The sequence below is a fragment of the Pleurodeles waltl genome, chromosome 3_1 (genome assembly GCF_031143425.1).
Source record: "Pleurodeles waltl isolate 20211129_DDA chromosome 3_1, aPleWal1.hap1.20221129, whole genome shotgun sequence".
Taxonomy (NCBI): domain Eukaryota; kingdom Metazoa; phylum Chordata; class Amphibia; order Caudata; family Salamandridae; genus Pleurodeles; species Pleurodeles waltl.
Genome location: NC_090440.1, coordinates 976,869,111 through 976,889,984, shown reverse-complemented (window position 1 = coordinate 976,889,984; position 20,874 = coordinate 976,869,111).

Below are 20,874 nucleotides of genomic sequence, written 5' to 3'. Positions count from 1 at the left end.
ATGGGACAGCAACAGGTGATGCTTCCTCAACAGGTCACAGGCCAAACAATGAGTCAAAATAATACAGTACAACAGTTCCCATTGCGTGGTGAGGATGGAATAAACGATGAATGGTCAGAAGATTGTTCAGATAGTGAGGAGTGCAGGCTTGCAGCATACCTAGAAGTAGATCAGAGGGGACCTTACGTGCAAGGGAAGGTGATGGGTCACAAGGTTTCGTTTCTAGTTGATACAGGAGCTACACGCTCTACAGTCAGAAGTGCAGAGGTTCCGAAATTGCCGCTTTGGGGCGTACCATAAGGGTGGTAGGAGTAGCAAATCAGCTTTTGACTAACCCGATTACAGATCCGGTCCAAGTTGAGATTGGTACCTTCCAGGGTTTACATAGATTTGTAGGCTGTGACTCGAGTCCCGTGTCCCTACTGGGAAGAGACTTACTGTGTAAGACGAGGTGTTCAATTACCTCTTCCAATGAAGGGATTGAGGTGCAGACAAACAGTGATGATGAAGGGGAGGATGGTCAAATCTCAGAACCAGAGACGGAGACCATAGATGAGGAGTACCCTTTGATAACCTTCTTCCGGATGTTCACGATGACTGATTTGCCAACTGAATTACAGGGAACAGTAACAGAGAAAGTGTGGGACTTGATAGGAAAGGAAGTGGGATTAATAAAAAGGAGTAGAACCAGTCAAGGTAGAAGTGAAGCCAAATGCAGTGTTTCCCCAAGTACCGCAGTAACACATGGCACAAGATGTCCTTATACAGGTGACGCAGATAATCGCAGACTTTGTAAAGAAAGGGGTCCTAAAAGAAGTGATGAGCAGCCCGTGTAATTCACCAATAATGGGTCTGAAAAAGCCTTGTGGGAAAGTTCAAAATTGTCCAAGACCTGAGAAAAGTTAATGAGATTGTGGTAAAATGTTGCCCCATAGTGTCAAATCCAGCCGTGATTATGTTTCAGGTTCCGTGTGATGCAGAGTGGTTCACAGTTGTGGACCTGTCTCAAGCATTCTTTTCGGTGCCTCTTCATGAGGACAGCCAATTTCTCTTCAGTTTCAAATTCCTGGACATGGTTTACAGTTGGCGTTGAATTCCTCAAGGGTTTTTGGAATCACCTTCCATCTTCAATCAGACCTTCACTGGCTCCCCGTAGACAAGAGAATCACATTCAAGCTACTCATCCACAAGGACCAGGCCCTCCACAACACCGGACCTGCCTACCTGAACAGCAGACTCAGCTTCTATACCCCCACCCGCCAGCTCCGCTCCTCGAACCTCACCCTCACCGTCGTCCCCCGCATCCAGCGAAAGACTTCCGGCGGGAGATCCTTCTCCTACCTTGCCGCCAAGACCTGGAACTCCCTCCCGACCAACCTACGCCAGACCCAAGACCTACTCGCCTTCAGAAGACTCCTCAAAACTTGGCTCTTCGATCAGTAGCAGCACTCCCTCCCCCCCGCAGCGCCTTGAATCCCTCACAGGTACGTAGTGCGCTTTATAAATTCATTGATTGATTGATTGAATCAGATATTGAAGAAGTACTTGGAATCATTAGATTTGCCTTTTAGTTTGACTCTAGTACAGTACATTGATGATTTGTTGATTGCGTCCAAAACGAAAGATGACTGCAGGTACGATACTATTGCCTTACTGAATCATTTGGGAAAGAACGGACATAAAGTGTCCCCAAAGAAGCTACAGTAGTGTCAGAAAGAGGTAAGGTACTTAGGCCACCTGATTGAAAAAGGAATATCCAAAGAAAGGGTGACAGCCATATTGCAGATGAATCCCCCGACAACCAAGAGGGACGTTAGGATGTTTTTGGGAATGGTGGGCTACTGTCGTCAGTGGATTCCCAATTTTTCGATTATCTCTAAACCTTTGGTGAGGTTGACTGTCAAAGAAATTCAGGATGGCCCGTGTGCCATAACCCTGTCCGAGAAAGAGATGAGGGCATTCATTGAACTGAGGGAAAGCATGTGCAGGGCACCAGCTTTAGGTATGCCTGATTACACAAAGCCTTTTGTGCTGTTTTGTCATGAATGTGATGCTTGTTCTTTGTCTGTCCTGACACAGGTCCATGGAGGTGCAAACCGCCCAGTAGTGTATTTTTCAGATACTTTGGACCCAGTCGCAGCAGCCTTACCGGGTTGTTTGCGTGCAGTTGCAGCAGTTGGTCAAAGCCTCACTCAGTGTGAAGGTATAGTGATGGGACATCCCTTAACAGTAATGGTCCCACATTCAGTTGAAATTCTGTTGACCCGAACAAAGACTCAGCATATGACGAATGCTCGCCTGACTAAGTATGAAACAATTATACTGGGGTCACCAAATGTATCTTTGAAGAGATGTACTGTGTTGAACCCGGCAACTTTGCTTCCTAATGAAAATGCAGATACTGATGATGCTGAGGAGGTAGAACATGATTGTGTTGATGTAACAGATCTGTGCACCAAACCGAGACCTGACATTAAAGATACCCAATTGGAAGAGAATGATTACATTATCTTTGTTGATGGTTCATGTCTGAGAGACTCAGTAGGAGTACTGAGAGCCGGATAAGCCGTGTGTACAATCTTTGGTATACTAGAAGCATCCTGGCTCGAAAGAGTATACTCTGCTCAAGTGGCTGAATTGGTTGCTCTTACAAGGGCATGCCATGCCACCGAAAATTTAAAAGTCACTATCTATACTGACAGCAGATCCGGATTTGGAATTGTCCATGATTCTGGCTAGCTATGGTCACAGAGGGGTTTCCTGACCTGTTCTGGTTCTCCAGTGAAAAATGGCAAAAGAATTAAGGAATTGTTGCAAGTGATTCAGTTACCTCATGAAATTGCCGTGGTGAAATGCAGTGCACACCTGAATGGGCGTATGCAACGACAGCTGAATGGCAACAGGAGTTCCTGCCGTTCTGTTTTGATTGCGAGATCCATACTTTGGCACCTGACTCTTGAAATTGCCGTGGTGAAATGCAATGCTCATGTTAAATCACAAGACTTTGGGCCTGATTCTAACTTTGGAGGTCGGTGTTAAACCGTCCCAAAAGTGGCGGATATACCACCTACCGTATTACGAGTTCCATAGGATATAATGGACTCGTAATACGGTAGGTGGTATATCCGCCACTTTTGGGACTGTTTAACACCGTCCTCCAAAGTTAGAATCAGGCCCTTTGTGTCAATGGGAAATGGATATGCAGATCAAGTCGCAAGGTTTTGTGCGTTGAACTGTATATCGTTTCAAGACCAGTGGGAATTGTTACCTGAAACTGAAAACGAAACATGCTCAGGTTATGCATTGAGGGTGGTTGACACACTGGAAGAGTTAAAATCGTTGCAGGGACGTGCCAGCAGAGAGGAGAAACGCTCTTGGCTCAAAATGCAATGTGTACAGAGATCTGATGATTTATGGGTTTCAGATGAGGGGAAAATGGTTTTGCCAAACAGCCTTTTGTCACAATTTGCGAGGTTTTACCATGGTCAAGCACATGTTGGGAGAGCCGCAATGATCAGGTTGTTCAAAATCAATTGGTTCAATCCAAAATTCAGACAAGCTGCAGACGTTATCTGTCATAGGTGCATCATCTGTCAGCAGATGAATGCGGGAAAAGGGATTGTGGTGAATTTGAGACACATTGGGAGAGCAGGAGGTCCATTTAGCAGGATGCAGATGGATTTTATTGAGATGCCTGTGGGTGGAGGTCTGAGGTACGTGTTAGTGATTGTGTGCATTTTCAGTCACTGGATTGAAGCTTACCCTACACGTAGAATTGACAGTCTCACAGTAGCGAAGCTGCTGCTTAGGGAGTTGATACCACGTTTCGGGTTTCCGATCTCTTTAGAATCAGATAGGGGAAGTCACTTCAACAATGAGGTGATTAAGCTCTTGTGTGCTGCACTGAACATTGAACAGAAGTTGCACTGTAGCTACCGCCTGAAGCATCAGGACTAGTGGAGCAAATGAATGGTACCTTGAAGTCGAGAATGGCAAAAATGTGTGCAGCTACAAATTTTAAATGGCCAGATGCACTTCCCTTAGTGCTAATGTCAATGAGAAATACACCTGACAAGAAAACAGGACTATCTCCTCATGAAATTCTCATGGGCCGAGCTATGAGGTTGCCCGCAGTGCCTGCAAATGCTCTTGTGAATATCACGGATGATATGGTGTTGGACTACTGCAAGGGTCTGGCTGACGTGGTCCGCTCTTTTTCTCACTAGGTGGAAGCAACCACACTGCCACCGATAAATGATCCAGGTCACACTCTGAAAGCCGGTGACTGGGTTGTTGTCAAGAAACACGTGAGGAAGTCGTGTTTGGAGCCACGTTGGAAGGGGCCATATCAAGTGATACTGACAACTACTACTGCTGTGAAATGTGCAGGAGTTCCAAACTGGATCCATGCCAGTCACACAAAGAAGGTGACGTGTCCAACTGATGAGGAACTTGAGTTGTCGAAAGCAACAGCTGCAGAGAAAGAAGTCTCAGAGCCGGAGAGTAATCAAAGGGGAACTGAGACTGAAGGAGTGCCCGTTGAGGACGGCTTGGTCACTCAACCAGCAAACGAAATCCAGAGGGGTGACGGTAAGCCTATCTCAACTGAGGCACAAGGAGGACTGACCCAAAGAGAGGTTCTCCCAGAAGCAGACGGATACGGGTTTGAAGTTGAACCCCTGACAGACCCTGAAGACGAAGGAGGTGAGGTTGAAGGAGGTCAAAGTGTTCCAGCTCCTCCTGAGCCGCTTGCAGATCCTTAAGAGAAAACACCATAGCACAAGAGAAGGGCACTGATCAACATCCTGAAAAGCAGAGCGGTAGGAAACCACTTAAAGGAGATAACTGGCCGGAACCACAAGCTGCAAGAGAGAAAGTGGTCCTTGAAGAAACAATAGAGGAAGACACAACAAGGAAAGAAGATCTCAGTGAAGGAGAGTTGCAGGGTGATCGCAAACTGAAAAGAAAGAGAGTTGCAAACAGGAGGTACGCAGGTCCTGAATGGGCTAATGCGACATCAGCTGAGTGGCAACAAGAATTCTTGGCATTTTGTTTTGATCGTGAAATTCCAGGTCAATATTATGGTACTTGAAGTTGCTCACAAATAAGAGACTGTGTTCAGTTGAAATTGAATAGAGAGAGAAACCTGAGAAAAGAGACTGATAAATTACCAGATGTGACACTGTTAATCTGAATTGACTCTGAAAAACCGATTATGACAAGCTGCTAACCTGATTTGGCAAACGGTCCTGGGAGTGAGTGAAACACTGTAAATACTTGCTAAAGAAAGACTTTGCTCGAAAAAAAAAAAAAGAAAAAAAAAGAGCTTTAGATCTTCCTCAAGTTGATTGTTTGCTTTATATTATTCTGCTCTCTGATTCTTTACAGATCATGAGTAACATTAGAGATAATGACAATAAGGGTAGGATTTGTTGATGGTTGAGTGTTATTTTGGGTGTTGTGTGTGCAATAGTTATTATAGGTGTAATTGTGGGAATGCCATTGGTGGATAAGAGTGCGATTAACAATGCTTCAATTCCTGAGACTGCTACACTAACACCATGGGAGAGGTTTGAGCAGGATACGAAATATTTGCATGAGGAAACTAACACAAAAAGGGAACTATCTACTAATGTTTTTGTTCGCTTGTTGAATGAGTATGTTGAAACAATGGATGCAAAGAATTGTTATGTGTGCACGAAAATTCCCAGATTGACATTTGGCACAGCTTATGCGCATTGCAATAATCTAACCTGCTTATTAACGCCTGTAGAAAAAAGATTTTTAGATCACACTGATGATAGAAGAAAAGCATTAAAGGAAAAGCTAGAAAAGGGATTAGAAAAACGAACGTTTGCAAATGATTACGATTATAGTGCAATGAAGACGCAAGGCAAGGTAGCTATAGATGCATTACACGTAGGAAAGCTTTGTATATATAGGCCAAAATCTGATCATGACACTTTATTTGTGGGAACGAGTGAGTGCAGACATGTGTGTTGGTTTCAGAGTAAGTGGACGTTCATGTTAAATGGACAGGATCCAGCGATCCCTGGGATCTATTACATATGTGGACTTAATGCTTATTACCGTCTTCCAAAGGGATGGTATGGGACATGTTATTTGGGTATAGTTTTTCCAAAGATTTACCAAATTGATGACTTAAGAAAGTTTCCTAAAATGTCTGAATTACATAATACTAGACAGAAGAGAGAAACAGCGGCTGCTGTCGTAGGTGATATATTTGGAGCCATAATTCCTTCAGTGGGGGTTATCTTAAACTCCATAAAGATTCAAAAGTTGTCTACTATTGTGGATAACATGCTGACAAACTTCACAGGGGCTATACTCCTGATGGTTACTGCGGAGAGGGCTATGACTCTTCAAAACCGGCTTGCTCTACACATTCTTTTAGCGAAAAGTGGCGGAGTCTGTAGGATGCTTAATGAGCACCACTGTTGTGCATTCATACCTGACAATAGTAATAATATTAGGAGTAATAAGTAATAAGATTAGGAGTATGCTTACTAACCTAACAAGAGATAGTACAGATTTGAAGGAGCTGAATGAACCTGGAGTTTGGGAAAAGGTTGGAGGGACTTGCTAAAGTAGGAAGTTAGTTTGGTAGTATTTGGAATGGGATACTTGCAAAAATAATATGGGGATTATTGATTGTTCTAGCTTGTTTATTCGGACTATGGTTATCATGCAAAATTAGTAAGAGAATTAGAGAAAAATTGGCAAAAAGCAATAAGAGGAAAGAGGAAAAGAAAAAGGAGAAAATATTCAAAGAAATTTATGAAAAGTCAAAAAGGGGGGAAGAAATTGAAATGTGTGAATTAAGAAAGTGAAAGGTTGTGAAAGGGAAGGTTTTGTGTGATGACAAGTATCATCAGAGGAGGGATTGTTGGAGCGTAGCTCTTATAATCAAAATTAACATAAAAATGTTTGTGAGTTAATGCATATTAATGCTGCACAGAAAAATATTGCTGTGTTTTACTAAACGTGTGTTTGAAATGTGCCCATGGGGAGTGGCCGTCAATATATACGGTGACTAATAAAAATGACTAAGAATGAATTATTGATGTACTAATGTATGATTTTGTATTGAATATTAAGAATTATGGGGGTTATTACAACTTTGGAGGAGGTGTTAATCCGTCCCAAAACTGACGGTAAAGTGACGGATATACCATCAGCCGTATTACGAGTCCATTATATCCTATGGAACTCGTAATACGGCTGGTGGTATATCTGTCACATTTGGGACGGATTAACACCTCCTCCAAAGTTGTAATAGCCCCCTATATGTTAAGGTTTTGCTAATTAATCACTAGGCCATAGTAAGCATGAGTCGGGCTGAGCTGCCCGGTTGCATATTAAATGTGTTTTTCTAACGTGCAGTGTGCTGACTTGCTGAAGGACATTTAATTGTATTTTTCCAGAAGCTAGAAGATGAGTGTAACTGTAGTAGATCCGTTCTCATGAGACTCGACTTGCTCAAGGAAACATTCTTGCTGAATGCAACAGTGTAAACTTGCAACAGGTACAAGGTCGCCTAAACCGGTATAGACAATGGAACTACAGACTGGGGATGTGAGAGGACCACGAGAACATGAAATCATAAAGGATATTCTACCCGTTGGAGACGTCAATCACAGGAGCCAATAAACTACGTGAGAGCTGTTATGAGGTGACAATTTTGATGGGACGATCAGTAAACTATTGGATGGAGATAGTGGTGCGCCAAACCTGCCCAATTGGAAATTAGGGAACTGTACAACAGAAAAAGGATAAAATCCTTTGACACGAGGAGCAAAAGGAGATGCCATTGTGAGCCATTCTTGCTATTACTCAGCCACTTTGTCACTCTGCCTAAAGACTTTGCTGTTTGACTCTTCAACCCATCCTCACCCTTACCTTGCCCGTTCCATACTTCTCCTTATGAGGGAAGTGTCCCTACTTACCCCGTCTTGCTGAACTTTGCTGTGTTTCCTGGCTGATGGCGAATCAACTGATGTCCTGAGGACGAAGACTGACTCTGTATGCTGACCCATTACGGAGAGTAACTATATGATGATGAAATTGTAATTGTCTGTTCGCCTTTCCTTTCTAGGTACCAACTGCTTCTTTTGACAGAGACCATAGATAGATGTTTTCTAAATTCGTGTTGTCAAAATTGTTTTGCATGAAGCCCAACATGCCAATGACAATTTGAGGTTAGTTAAGGGGTTCATTAAACGGACGCAAATAGACAAATGACTGAATCTATGCTTTGTTGAATAATGCGCTAATGATACTCTGCTAAAGTTAATCCATGTTGACGTTGTGCTATGTTCTAATATTCATAATATTTGCTTTAATGAAATCTTATTCGAGTTGCCATATTATGACAATGTTGATGTGCTTCTTGGTTTTGAGACTAATAAACTTGCTAGTAGAGTGTAATCAATAGGGAATAAACATCATAAACTTGCTAAAATCTGGTGTGGTTATTCAGGACTGAAAGGTCATGGTGGTGTTCGAGTATTATTAATGTCATTAATTAATTTGATTGAATTGCTACTGTGATTATTGACGGAACTATTGATTATTAATTGATATGTTGACTAGTTATCACGTCTTAAGGAGACTTCAATCAGGGTCAAAAGATTCATCGGCCTAAACGAGTCCCAGAGTGAATAAATTATCTAGATGGGGACACGTTAGCAATCCCTAAAAATTCAGTTGTGGTGTAGGGCCCCACCAACTTGCCTTATGCAAGTGGAACCACAAACTCACCCATGAGACTCTGAAAGACTCCCAATACACCAGCAGACGGATTAGAACCAGAGGGACCAAGAATAAAGAAATCATTCAAGCAATGGAGTACCCATTGATGTTGTGATTTGTGTCTGAAAACCCACTCCAAGAATGTACTAAACTTCTCGAAGTAGGAACAAGATACAGAGCAGCCCACTGGCATAGACAAAATAGTACTTACCCTCCCACCGGAAACCCAAGAAATGGAAGTCGTCCGGATGGACTGGTGGCAGCCTAAAGGTGTATTCAATGTCTGACTTCGCCATCAGAGCTCCAGGCCATAGCTCCTGCAGCATCTGAATTGCTTGCTACAAAGACGCATACCTGACAGAACACAGAGCCCCATCAATAGGTTTGTTCACAGATTGGCCCTTTGGCGCGGACAGGTTATGTATTAATCTGAACTCACCAGGTTCTTTCTTAGGGACCACTCCTAGGGGAGAACGGACAAAACCCTGCATGGGAAATTCATCAAAAGGACCCGCCACCCGTCCCAACTTCAGCTCCTTGAGAATTTTGGTCCTATCCACTTTGGGAATGGACCTCAAAGACAGCTGGTTCTTACAATGGGGAGAGCATACATAGCCTTGAGCCTGGATCCTGAAACCATCTTTAAAGCCCTGATACACTACCTGTGCTGCTGCATGATTGGTGTATGAATAAAGCCAAGAGGCCGTAGCCAATAAACTAACAGGGGATGAGGCCATAACGAAAACCGAAACACCATGCCTAGTTCCTGCTGAACCATCACTCCTGCTTCTTCATACTTTTATCTTGTGATATTTTAAAGCACTTGAACTCAGGGTGGGGGGCTTGGCCATAGAAAGAACAGCAGTGTTTGAAACAGCAGGTCTCCAGGTACCGTGAGCACGAGTGCAAGTTGAAATCCCAGCAGGCCCCTCTCTTGGCCATACTTCCCCTGGCAGTGTCTGAAGCAGTCCCCCAGCCTTCCCAAAGGGCTGACCTCCAACTCCTCCTGTGGTCAATTTATGTACCGCAACCAAGTGATTATATGTGTCACGGGGTAGGTACTCCTCAGACTCGGTGTGATGCAAACAAGGTCCACCTCCTGACACCACCAAGTCACTGATAAAAAACCACAGTGCATTGGAGTAATCAAGCGAGGGAAGGAAGGGGAAGGATCAGCAGGGACGGGATAACTGTAAAGAAAAATACACAGTGTTAATTATCACATTGTCTGTCTATTCTCATAAGGTCTCACTAAAACCAAACCGACCTGGACTGCCCATAACTCATAAGGGCAGAACTAGTCCAAAGCCTGACTATGTTCCATCAGCATCACCAATGGATGCCCCAAGCCACCTACGGCCACTAGTAATCACCTAAGGGTCTCACCGCCCTTCCTCCTACCCAATACTACAGTACGTATAACGAAACGAACATGAGGAGAAAGAATAAGGTGAAGAAAATCTATTTTGTACTTCTTCCTATGATTCAGTTAACCCACTAAGCCTTTCGTTAATGTCACGTATATTTGAAGAAGTACTTCGTTCATATCTCAGTGAATGTTGACAAGAATTATTTGTCCCGGCTGTTTGGAATCCTGCAAACAGTAAATCTCATTCTGAATCGCCGCCAACAAAAAGCCAAAAGATTATGTCTCATAAGATCGCCGTTCCTTTATTATGGTACTTCAAAAAGTAAAGTGCTCCAATTTATGACAGTCACCCCCAACCTGGCCGTAAGGAATGCAGAAATAAAGAAAGGCGATAGCCTCCGGCAAGTAGCAAGCTTGCCGCCTACCACCTTCTTAGTACTTGGAATTCGAAAAGGAGGAGCAGCTCGGAACTCCTTCTACCGGTAAAAGGTCAGTTTCCATGAGGGGGCCATGCTGAATCTCATTCCTCTTTTCGGGCCGCCGATGAATTCCCCCCTGGGGAACGCCGTCCGCTCCAACTTCGTTGAGGCTCCGACCTGCCTCATTAGCACAAATAACGCACACCCTCTCCAGGGTGCGCCGACTTTTACGCGATCTCTACCGCGCTGGGCTTCATGGGAAGTGTAGTCCTTAATGACTACAATCTCCCGATCGGCCCTGTAGGCGCCGGCTAGCACCTGACAGTACGCCCACCTCCAAAGCGCCTCCTAGGGCCAGGTTTAGTGGGATGACAAGCATGAAACCGTTGCACCGCCCTAGGGGCATGAACATTGCCTTCCGGCTCCCATGAATCCTCCTCGGCCTCATACCCTTTCCACGACACCAAGTACCATAACTTACCCCCCCGTAGTTTGGAATCCAACACTTTGCGCACCTCATACTCCAGCTGTCCGTCTCTAACCACCGGAGGCACCGCCCGCCGGGTCGCGGACAGAGCTGGCTTCAAAAGGCTGCAATGAAACACCGGATGGATTCTTAAGGAAGCAGGTAAGTTGAGACGGTAAGCCACAGGGTTTATCTTGCGTACCACCTCATAAGGACCAATGTAACGAGGATGAAAGATGCTACGCATCTTAAAACGTATATACTTGGTGGAAAGCCACACTCGGTCCCCTGGCTGGTACACCGGCCCCTCACGCCGATGTACATCACCCCATTTCTTATACTGTTCCTTGGCTTTATCCAAATTAAGTCGTATTTTCTTTTGCATGGATTGTAGGTTCTTAACCATAGCATGGACAGTAGGTTGATCCGTGACATCCCGAGGTATGATTATGGGCAACATCTCTGCGTGGAACCCTGTGTTAGCACGAAAAGGAGACTCCCTTATCGAGCTATGCCAAGCATTGTTGTACGATAGTTCGGCCAGCCATAGCAATGACACCCACGATTCCTGCGCGTCTTTTGCATAGCACCTCAGATATTTCTTCAGGGTTTGGTTGAGACGCTCCGTCTGGCCATCGGTTTGTGGGTGAAAACTGGTGGATAGGGCGGATTCAATGCGCAGAACCTTGCACCACATGCGCCAAAACCTAGCAACGAACTGGGGGCCTCTGTCTGAAATAATGGTTCTTGGTAAACCATGTAACCGCACCACTTGAGACAGAATTAGATGGGCGGTCTGACTTGCTGTAGGTAGGTTTCTACAAGGGAGAAAGTGACCCATCTTGGTAAGACTATCAATTACCACCATGATAGCATTGTACCCCTGATCCATTGGCAATCCTACCACAAAATCCACGCTGATGGTTTGCCATGGTCTTTCCGGAGTGGGCAAAGGCATCAGCTTGCCCTGGCTCTTCGCGTTTTCTCCCTTGGATCGAGCACATATCTCACACCGAGCTACCCATGTCGCAACGTCCTTAGCCCAACCTTTCCACCTGAAATGTCGTTGAACTATTTGCGCAGTTTTGGTGTACCCCGGATGACCAGCTGTTACCGCATCATGACACCAATTGAAGGCTTGCATTCGAAGTTCAGGTGTTGGTAAATACAAACGATTACCTTGCAACGGTATTCCGTGCTTAAGGGTACGGTCCTGACTTACTTCGGCCCACTCCTTCCACTGAGCAGCAGACTTATGCTTAGAGACCTTTTCTAGGAAGTGAGATATATGAAGGGCACAAAGCACTTTTTCCGGTTGGATGATTGCTTCATCAGGTCTTGAAGTGACTTTCCTCGCGTCCCTTTGTCTAGACAGTGAATCTGCCTTGCGATTGTCGACCCCAGGACGGAAGGTTACTACAAACTCATATTCTGAAAAGAACAGCATCCACCTCATTTGCCGCTGGGTAAGCTGTCTAGCCTCCTTCATATACTGCAGGTTTCGGTGATCAGTATATACCGTGACCGGGTGTTGGGCCCCCCAGAGATAGTGTCTCCATTCCTGAAATGCCTTCTTGATGGCTAGTAGTTCTTTTTCTGCCACCGTATAATTGAGTTCCGCAGCAGATAGCTTCTTAGATAAAAACGCCACCGGATGAAGCTGTCCTGAGGTCTTGTTTCTTTGGGATAACACAGCCCCAATGGCTATATCCGAGGCATCTGCTTCGACTATAAAAGGTACTTCTGGCTGTGGATGCTGAAGTATAGGCGCTGAGCAGAAGGCCTGTTTTAAGAAACAGAAGGCCTCCTCTGCCTCCTCTGACCAAACAAAAGACACTCCCTTTCTTAACAACCTTGTTATAGGTGACACAATGTGGGAAAAATGACAGATGAATCTTCTATAGTAATTGGAAAACCCCAGGAAGCATTGCACGTCTCTCACACTAGTGGGCACTGGCCACTCTTGAACCGCCTGTATTTTTCTTGTCGACATGCAGAACCCTTCCGGGCTTAAATCCACCCCCAAGAACTCAACCTTCTGTACATGGAACTCGCATTTGCTCAGTTTGCAATAAAGATGGTGCTGTTGCAATGCTTGGAGTACTAGGGAAACATGTTCCATGTGCCGCTCTAAGGAGGTAGAATACACCAATATGTCATCTATATAAACGATCACAAAGTGGTCTACGTATTCTTTGAGAACATCGTTCAGAAAGTATTGGAAGGCCGCCGGGGCGTTACACAACCCGAACGGCATTACCAAGTATTCAAACAGGCCATAACGGGTCTTAAACGCCGTCTTCCATTCATCCCCTTCACGGATTCTGACCAGATGGTAAGCCCCCTTCAGATCCAACCTTGTATAGATAGTTGCCTCTTTCACCTGTTCCAATAACACCGGAATGAGGGGAAGAGGGTATCTATTCCTTATCGTGTTCTTGTTCAGCATTCTATAATCGATGCAGGTTCTCAACTCTTTATTCGCTTTAGCTATGAAAAAGAGTGGAGAAGCTGCCGGAGAACAAGATGGTCTAATGAACCCGATTTCCAGGAAACGGTCCAGATATCTTCGCAAATGTTTGGTTTCTGGGTCTGATAGAGCATATACCCTACAAGAAGGAAGGAGTGCTCCCGGAATCAGATCTATCTTGCAATCGTATATACGATGGGGTGGCAATGTCTCCGCCTGACCTTCGTCGAACAAATCCTTGAACTTGGCGTAAACAGAGGGCAATATCACCGCTTTCTCCACCACTGTGGCCAACTGTAACCCTTGAGCCAACGCTAACGCGGGGGGGTTATCATATAAGGAACCGACTTTCTCACTTCTCACGGACTGAAAACTAACCGTCTTGGCTTGCCAATCGATAACAGGATTGCTCTTTCTTAGCCAGGGCATTCCCAAAATTATTTCATACTGAGGAGCCTCTATTATATCTAGCCTAATTATTTCTCTGCGTGCCGGAGATACTCCACTGAAAACCAACCCCACATCCTCCGTTTGTTCAGTAAGGGGTCCAGACTTCAGTGGTGTACCGTCAACTGCCAACACAATTTCGGGGTTCTTTCTTGGAATTCTCAGAAGTCCCAGTCTCTTAACCACCCCTTCATCTATGAAATTTCCCGTGGCTCCTGAGTCTATCATTGCCCATACAGGATGGTTTCGATCTTGGGACACCAGCTCTACGGATAACAACAGGTGTGACGCCTTTTCTTCTGGTGGCAAGAGGGTTAAAGAAGTCAACCGGAACCCCGATAGGGGTTCTATAAAGGGCAAATCCTATTTCTCTGATATCTTCCCTGACGTCACCGCGGCCTTTTGAGTGGGGGAGTAGGAGAACCTTTTTCTTGGTTTTTGGGGACATTCTCTCACATAATGACCCTTCCTGCCGCAATACATGCACAACCCCTGTACCCTCCTACTCTCTTTTTCGGCCTTTGACAGAGGTGCCCTAACGGCTCCCACTTCCATAGGTTCCCCGCATAAATCAGGGGAATTAGGAACTGGTCGCCCCTCTCTTTCTGGAATGACCGGCCGCCTATCACCCGCTCTACGCTCTCCCCTTCTCTCTGCTAGCCGATGATTCAATCTCAAGGTAAGATTCACAAGTTCAGTACACGTGGAAGGCTGTGGATCTATTTGGGCTAGGATATCCTTCATGTCGTCTCTTAATCCTTGATAATAGAGAGACATTCTCTTCTCCTCTGGCCACTCTGATTCCGCTACCAGTCTATTGAAGGTGGTAAGATAAGTAACCAGGTCAGACCTCCCCTGTCTCAGTTCCAGCAGTTCTCTATCAGCACTAAAGGTGGTTGTTCTGTGATCAAACACCTTCTCAAAGGCCGACCGAAAGGCATTCCAATCCGATAATAATGGGTCATCGTTTCTAACTAACGGCACTGCCCAGTTGGCTGCATCTCCCGAGAGATAAGAAATAGCGAACATTACCCTGGAAAGGTTAGAGGGAAAAGACGCCGGTCTACATGAGAATTGAAGAGATAACTGCGTTAAAAAAGCCTGAACTTTCCTGGGGTCCCCTGAAAACCGTTCCGGACTGGCCAAAGGAATTGGAGGGGAGACGTTCACGGTTATCTGCGGTGTAGATGCTGAGGCATCGAAGGGATTCCTAGTAAGCCTTTCTACCTTGTCCCTTAGTGCCGCTGCCTCCACCCTAGAATCTGCCAACTCTTGCTGCACTAACACTAACGCCTGTAATACATCATCCATAGATGCCATCTTTGCATTACACCGAGCAGGAGGAGTATTATTCGTGGGTGCGTTATTCTGTCACGGGGTAGGTACTCCTCAGACTCGGTGTGATGCAAACAAGGTCCACCTCCTGACACCACCAAGTCACTGATAAAAAACCACAGTGCATTGGAGTAATCAAGCGAGGGAAGGAAGGGGAAGGATCAGCAGGGACGGGATAACTGTAAAGAAAAATACACAGTGTTAATTATCACATTGTCTGTCTATTCTCATAAGGTCTCACTAAAACCAAACCGACCTGGACTGCCCATAACTCATAAGGGCAGAACTAGTCCAAAGCCTGACTATGTTCCATCAGCATCACCAATGGATGCCCCAAGCCACCTACGGCCACTAGTAATCACCTAAGGGTCTCACCGCCCTTCCTCCTACCCAATACTACAGTACGTATAACGAAACGAACATGAGGAGAAAGAATAAGGTGAAGAAAATCTATTTTGTACTTCTTCCTATGATTCAGTTAACCCACTAAGCCTTTCGTTAATGTCACGTATATTTGAAGAAGTACTTCGTTCATATCTCAGTGAATGTTGACAAGAATTATTTGTCCCGGCTGTTTGGAATCCTGCAAACAGTAAATCTCATTCTGAATCGCCGCCAACAAAAAGCCAAAAGATTATGTCTCATAAGATCGCCGTTCCTTTATTATGGTACTTCAAAAAGTAAAGTGCTCCAATTTATGACAGTCACCCCCAACCTGGCCGTAAGGAATGCAGAAATAAAGAAAGGCGATAGCCTCCGGCAAGTAGCAAGCTTGCCGCCTACCACCTTCTTAGTACTTGGAATTCGAAAAGGAGGAGCAGCTCGGAACTCCTTCTACCGGTAAAAGGTCAGTTTCCATGAGGGGGCCATGCTGAATCTCATTCCTCTTTTCGGGCCGCCGATGAATTCCCCCCTGGGGAACGCCGTCCGCTCCAACTTCGTTGAGGCTCCGACCTGCCTCATTAGCACAAATAACGCACACCCTCTCCAGGGTGCGCCGACTTTTACGCGATCTCTACCGCGCTGGGCTTCATGGGAAGTGTAGTCCTTAATGACTACAATCTCCCGATCGGCCCTGTAGGCGCCGGCTAGCACCTGACAATATGGATCTGATCTCATCCGCTTATTGGCCTTGATCCTTCTACACGCCCTCTCATAATCTTTCCATGCAGTACCACCTTATTCATCATGTGCCCCCACAATCATGTTCTGGTAAAAGGCTAACTGGGCTCCCATATAATTAAAGCATTCTGCTAAAATGGCCTGCTAAGAGGAGAAAGCCTTCACCCAGTTGGGCAGTGACTCCTCAACTTTCTTCCTCTGAGGTCAATGGCCACACTCCTTCGGGTGGGCACATTCTTTACACTGCTGAAACTCATCCATGTGGGATTTGTTAACAAGTAGATCAAAAATATCAGTGTAAGCCCCCTTCCAAATCTTTTTCTTCACCTCAGTAGGCACATGCAGCCCCAATTGCTCACGCTCAGAGTGAATATCACCCAGTTCCGTAAGGAGGGAAGAGTGACCAGTACCTGAGCTTGTCAGTCCCTGGGTTGAAGAAGAGGTCACTGTAGGGCTCACCGCTGCTGGCGCATTGCCCCATTGCTGGGCAGATACCACTGGTGCAGGGGCAACCTGACCTTCTGATGGACAAGTCAATCATGGGGGTTGGCCTTCTGCAGCCCTTTGCTACGCTCTGTCCTAACCCACTTCCAAAAGACCCCTGGCCACCCTTCGCGGTGCCCAGTTGCGAGACCAGATGTCGGGCCCACTCCATAAATCCCCCTTACTAGTACCCGCTAAGGGGCCCCCACACTAGGGAGGCGGACAGCAAACCCACCTCAAAAAGCCATTGTTAAACCAATGCCAAGTGACCTACCATGGTTCTGCTGCCCAACCCCTTCACTGTGGGAAGTCCCAGCAGTCATAGTAGACCCACCACCAACCGCTACCACCCCTGCCACGCTCTCAGTTGTAGCCTGACCTGTAACCTGGCTAGTGCTAACACTTGTGGGTAGAGCTGAAGTTAACCCAAGCAAGGACTGGACCACTTGCTGCAATGGAGGAGCCTTGGGTGAGGCTAGCCCCTCTGGAGTCACCAAGCAATCAACCTTCTGCACCTGGATGGTATGCCTTACCTCCGCTGGTCCTAGCACGCCCCTTGCCCTTCTTTTGCCCACACCCCTCTTCGGGATCAGAGGGAATGCCTCCCTAGGAGGTACTCCTGCCCGCCGAGGCCTGTCCGCCTGACTGCTTGGTACCACCTCAGCCATGCTGTGGCAAAACCAAGAAACCCTCTACTCTAATGAGCGACCAAACTGCTGGGGCCAGAACAAACCAACCAGCCCAGTGAGAACCTGATGATTGCACCAGAATTCACACCCAACTGTCTAAACAGCAGGCGACAAAAAAAAACACACACAAAAAACAAAAAACTAGCATACACCTAAGGCATCAAGTTGAAGACCACCTTTTCCCAGGAATACCCAATGCTAAAATCACACAGAAATTCAGCCTAAACTGGCGAGAGATAAACTAAAACACCTATGCCAATACTGCCACTGTGGCCCTCTGAGGCCCAGACTTCCTAACAAATGCCCCAAAACAAGCCACACAGATATGGCCAGAGGCCCCTCAACCAAAGCACCAGGGGCCTCTACCCGAGCCGCCACAGAGAAAACTTGGGTCGGGTGAGCACAGCTTGAACCCGTACAGCTCCCAGTGAGAACTGCTTGTGAATACTGCTGGTGAGCTTGCACCAGGCATCGTTCCTGGTGCTATCTGCACCTGCAAGGAGACAAAAAAAAAAACAGGAACAGGCCCAGAAGTTCAAAGTGCCCCATTGGGTTAGTGATGCACCATCTTTTAGGTAGTGGCTGACGAACGGGTGTTGCAGACCCACTCGCCGACTGTGACCCTCTTTTAAAGGCAGAACATGGCGATTCATTTTCATGTGTGGCCCAGAAGCAGTTCTTTGGCTGCGCCAACACAGCCCTCCAATGCCCTTATTACGGGGTCAGGGTGCATCACGCACCCTCTCCGCCCCCACATTCCAGGTCCGGCATCATTGCCATAAGCACATGGGGTCACGGGGGCCCATGCAGAGCTCCCAAACGCAGACATGCTCCTCTTGGGGAAGTCTTCACTAGGAATAGTATTTCCACTCCCACTGGAGCTGCTATGTACAACCTAAAATTAAAGTAATGGATTTCACTTCTACTAGCCGCCTTTGCTTTAGCAACAGCAAAAACGTGATAAATATGCATTTTGCTTATATGGTTGTGGAATCCCACTCTCCACTGGTAAATCAAATACTTACGTGTCAAGCTATTTCCTTGGTTTGTTGTCGAGGATCCTGCCATATGAAATCACCATTGCTTCACCCGAGATAAGGCTCCAATGTCTCCCAATACAGAACAGCCCCCGGGTCCTATCACTCTCCCTATAGTGCTTTTATGCTGGATCACACCACTTCTAGGGCTGATTTAGGACTAGTTGTACAAAGATACTGGCCACAAAATGTACTTGCAATTTAGCAACCCAACTTTTTGTGACCAGTATCTTATTTTGCAAACTGGCCTATGTACTAATAGGTCACCTTTGCAAAATATCGAATTTGAGGGGGTCGCAGAACAACCTGACTAAATAATATTCATTAGGCAGGCCACAAATTGCAACTCCCCCCAATTGGCTACCTTCACAGAGATGGTGGCCTGCAAGGGACAGCAAACCAACATCTCTCTGTATGAATTTTATAAAAAGTTTTTTTTAAAGCAGCCAGAGTTTCTTGAAGGAAACAGAGATGCTTCAAAAAAAGTTGACAATTTGAAACACTTTAATGAACCACTGCCTACTGCCCGGGATGCTGCCACTAGGATTCCAAAAAGGGAAGGGGCCAAAAGAGGACCCTTTCTTCTTTGTGAATCAGTTACCACTCTAACTCGACAGTCTGTAACTGATCAATGATTTGAATCTGGAATTACAGTTGCAAATCATTGATATATAGGGATTTAATTTGCGTTTTGAAAGGAAGGCACAAAACATGTCCCTACCAAACTATGGCACAGTAACGATTACTAAACTCATTTTATGAGTCGGTAATACTTTAAAGACACAAAAAATGGGTTTAGTACATTAGAAAATCTTTGTTCTGGCTGCAAACCCTCTGATTTAGCTCATCAGTGTTTTCGGCCATTAAAAAAACTTTCTACACCTTGCACCATGTTTATAATGTCTGCAATCCAAACTACTCAAAATAGTATATGTATAGCTGTAAATGTTGTAACATGCCTGGAGCGTTGCCTATTGTCACTGCATTTGCAGGTGCATATAACACACCTTCCCTGTGTCAGCACTTCAGTCCCTCCTGCTGACCATTGTGTTTTTCATAAACCCAGCCAGAATGGCGAACATGCCTAGAACTTTTCCAGCCACATCTTGTCTACACTCAAGACCCAGCTCAATGTTCTGCCTGAAACACTCCTCCTAATAACTAAGGGGGTTATTACAACTTTGGAGGAGGTGTTAGTCCGTCCCAAAAGTGACGGTAAAGTGACGGATATACCACCAGCCGTATTATGAATTCCATAGGATATAATGGGCTCGTAATACGGCTGGTGGTATATCCGTCACTTTACCGTCACTTTTGGGACGGATTAACACCTCCTCCAAAGTTGTAATAACCCCCTAAATCTTGATATGTAAAGCATAACAGATTTGTGGCTCAACTATTGGCACATAGCTAGTGTGCCCTTAATTTCCAATGTGGCTTAAACTGGCAGTGTCTATGGTGTTGTGGTCATGGCTTTAAGAGGGCCAGGTACTTTAGCGTCCGAGATCCGGTAGCAATTAAAAACAGACATTGAAACAGGTCCATAACAAGCTCTATATTCATGTTCTTAACTATAATGGCAAAAACTGTAATTTCTGAACAATGAATTTGAAAATGTTAAGGTAATACATATCAGCCATTTAGTCGCTGCTAAACTTCACATGTTTATCTTAATCTTGCATTCCTTAAGGGTGTTAGCTATAGCCAGAGTGTTGTGTTTCTATCTTTTTTGTAGGATATTACTCTTCTATAGTGCATACTTTCAACTCAGTTGCCTTCAGGTGTTTATAAGGTCCTGGACCTGAGGCTGAAGGCAGTGCAAGTTTCTCACTTACCTGTCATTGGGTCAAAAAGATGGTCAGAATTCATTGTGCTTTAATATTCTACAGAGAGCATAGAGCAGTGGTTACAAATTCCAGTTGTAATTGTGACTCTGTGCAAGTGTATGTGAATGAGGTATACAGTTGTCAAAATATTGACAAGGCCAAAAAAAAAGAAAATGCTTTAGTTACAGGTGAGTGGGTCTGTTGTGTGCTTGGCGGGGGGGGTCATGAACTGAATGAGATACGATGGATATGCACTCAGGAGAGAGTGAAAACAGTGTGCAGAAGTGAAAAGAGATAAGGTGTAAGATATGCAGGTGGAGATGTGAAGAGAAAAATGGTGCAGATGTGTAACATACAGTGAGTATAACTGGAGTTACTGAGACACTCTGAAGACCACTACCCCATCCACTGGCCTCAGTAATATTTCATTCACCGTCTC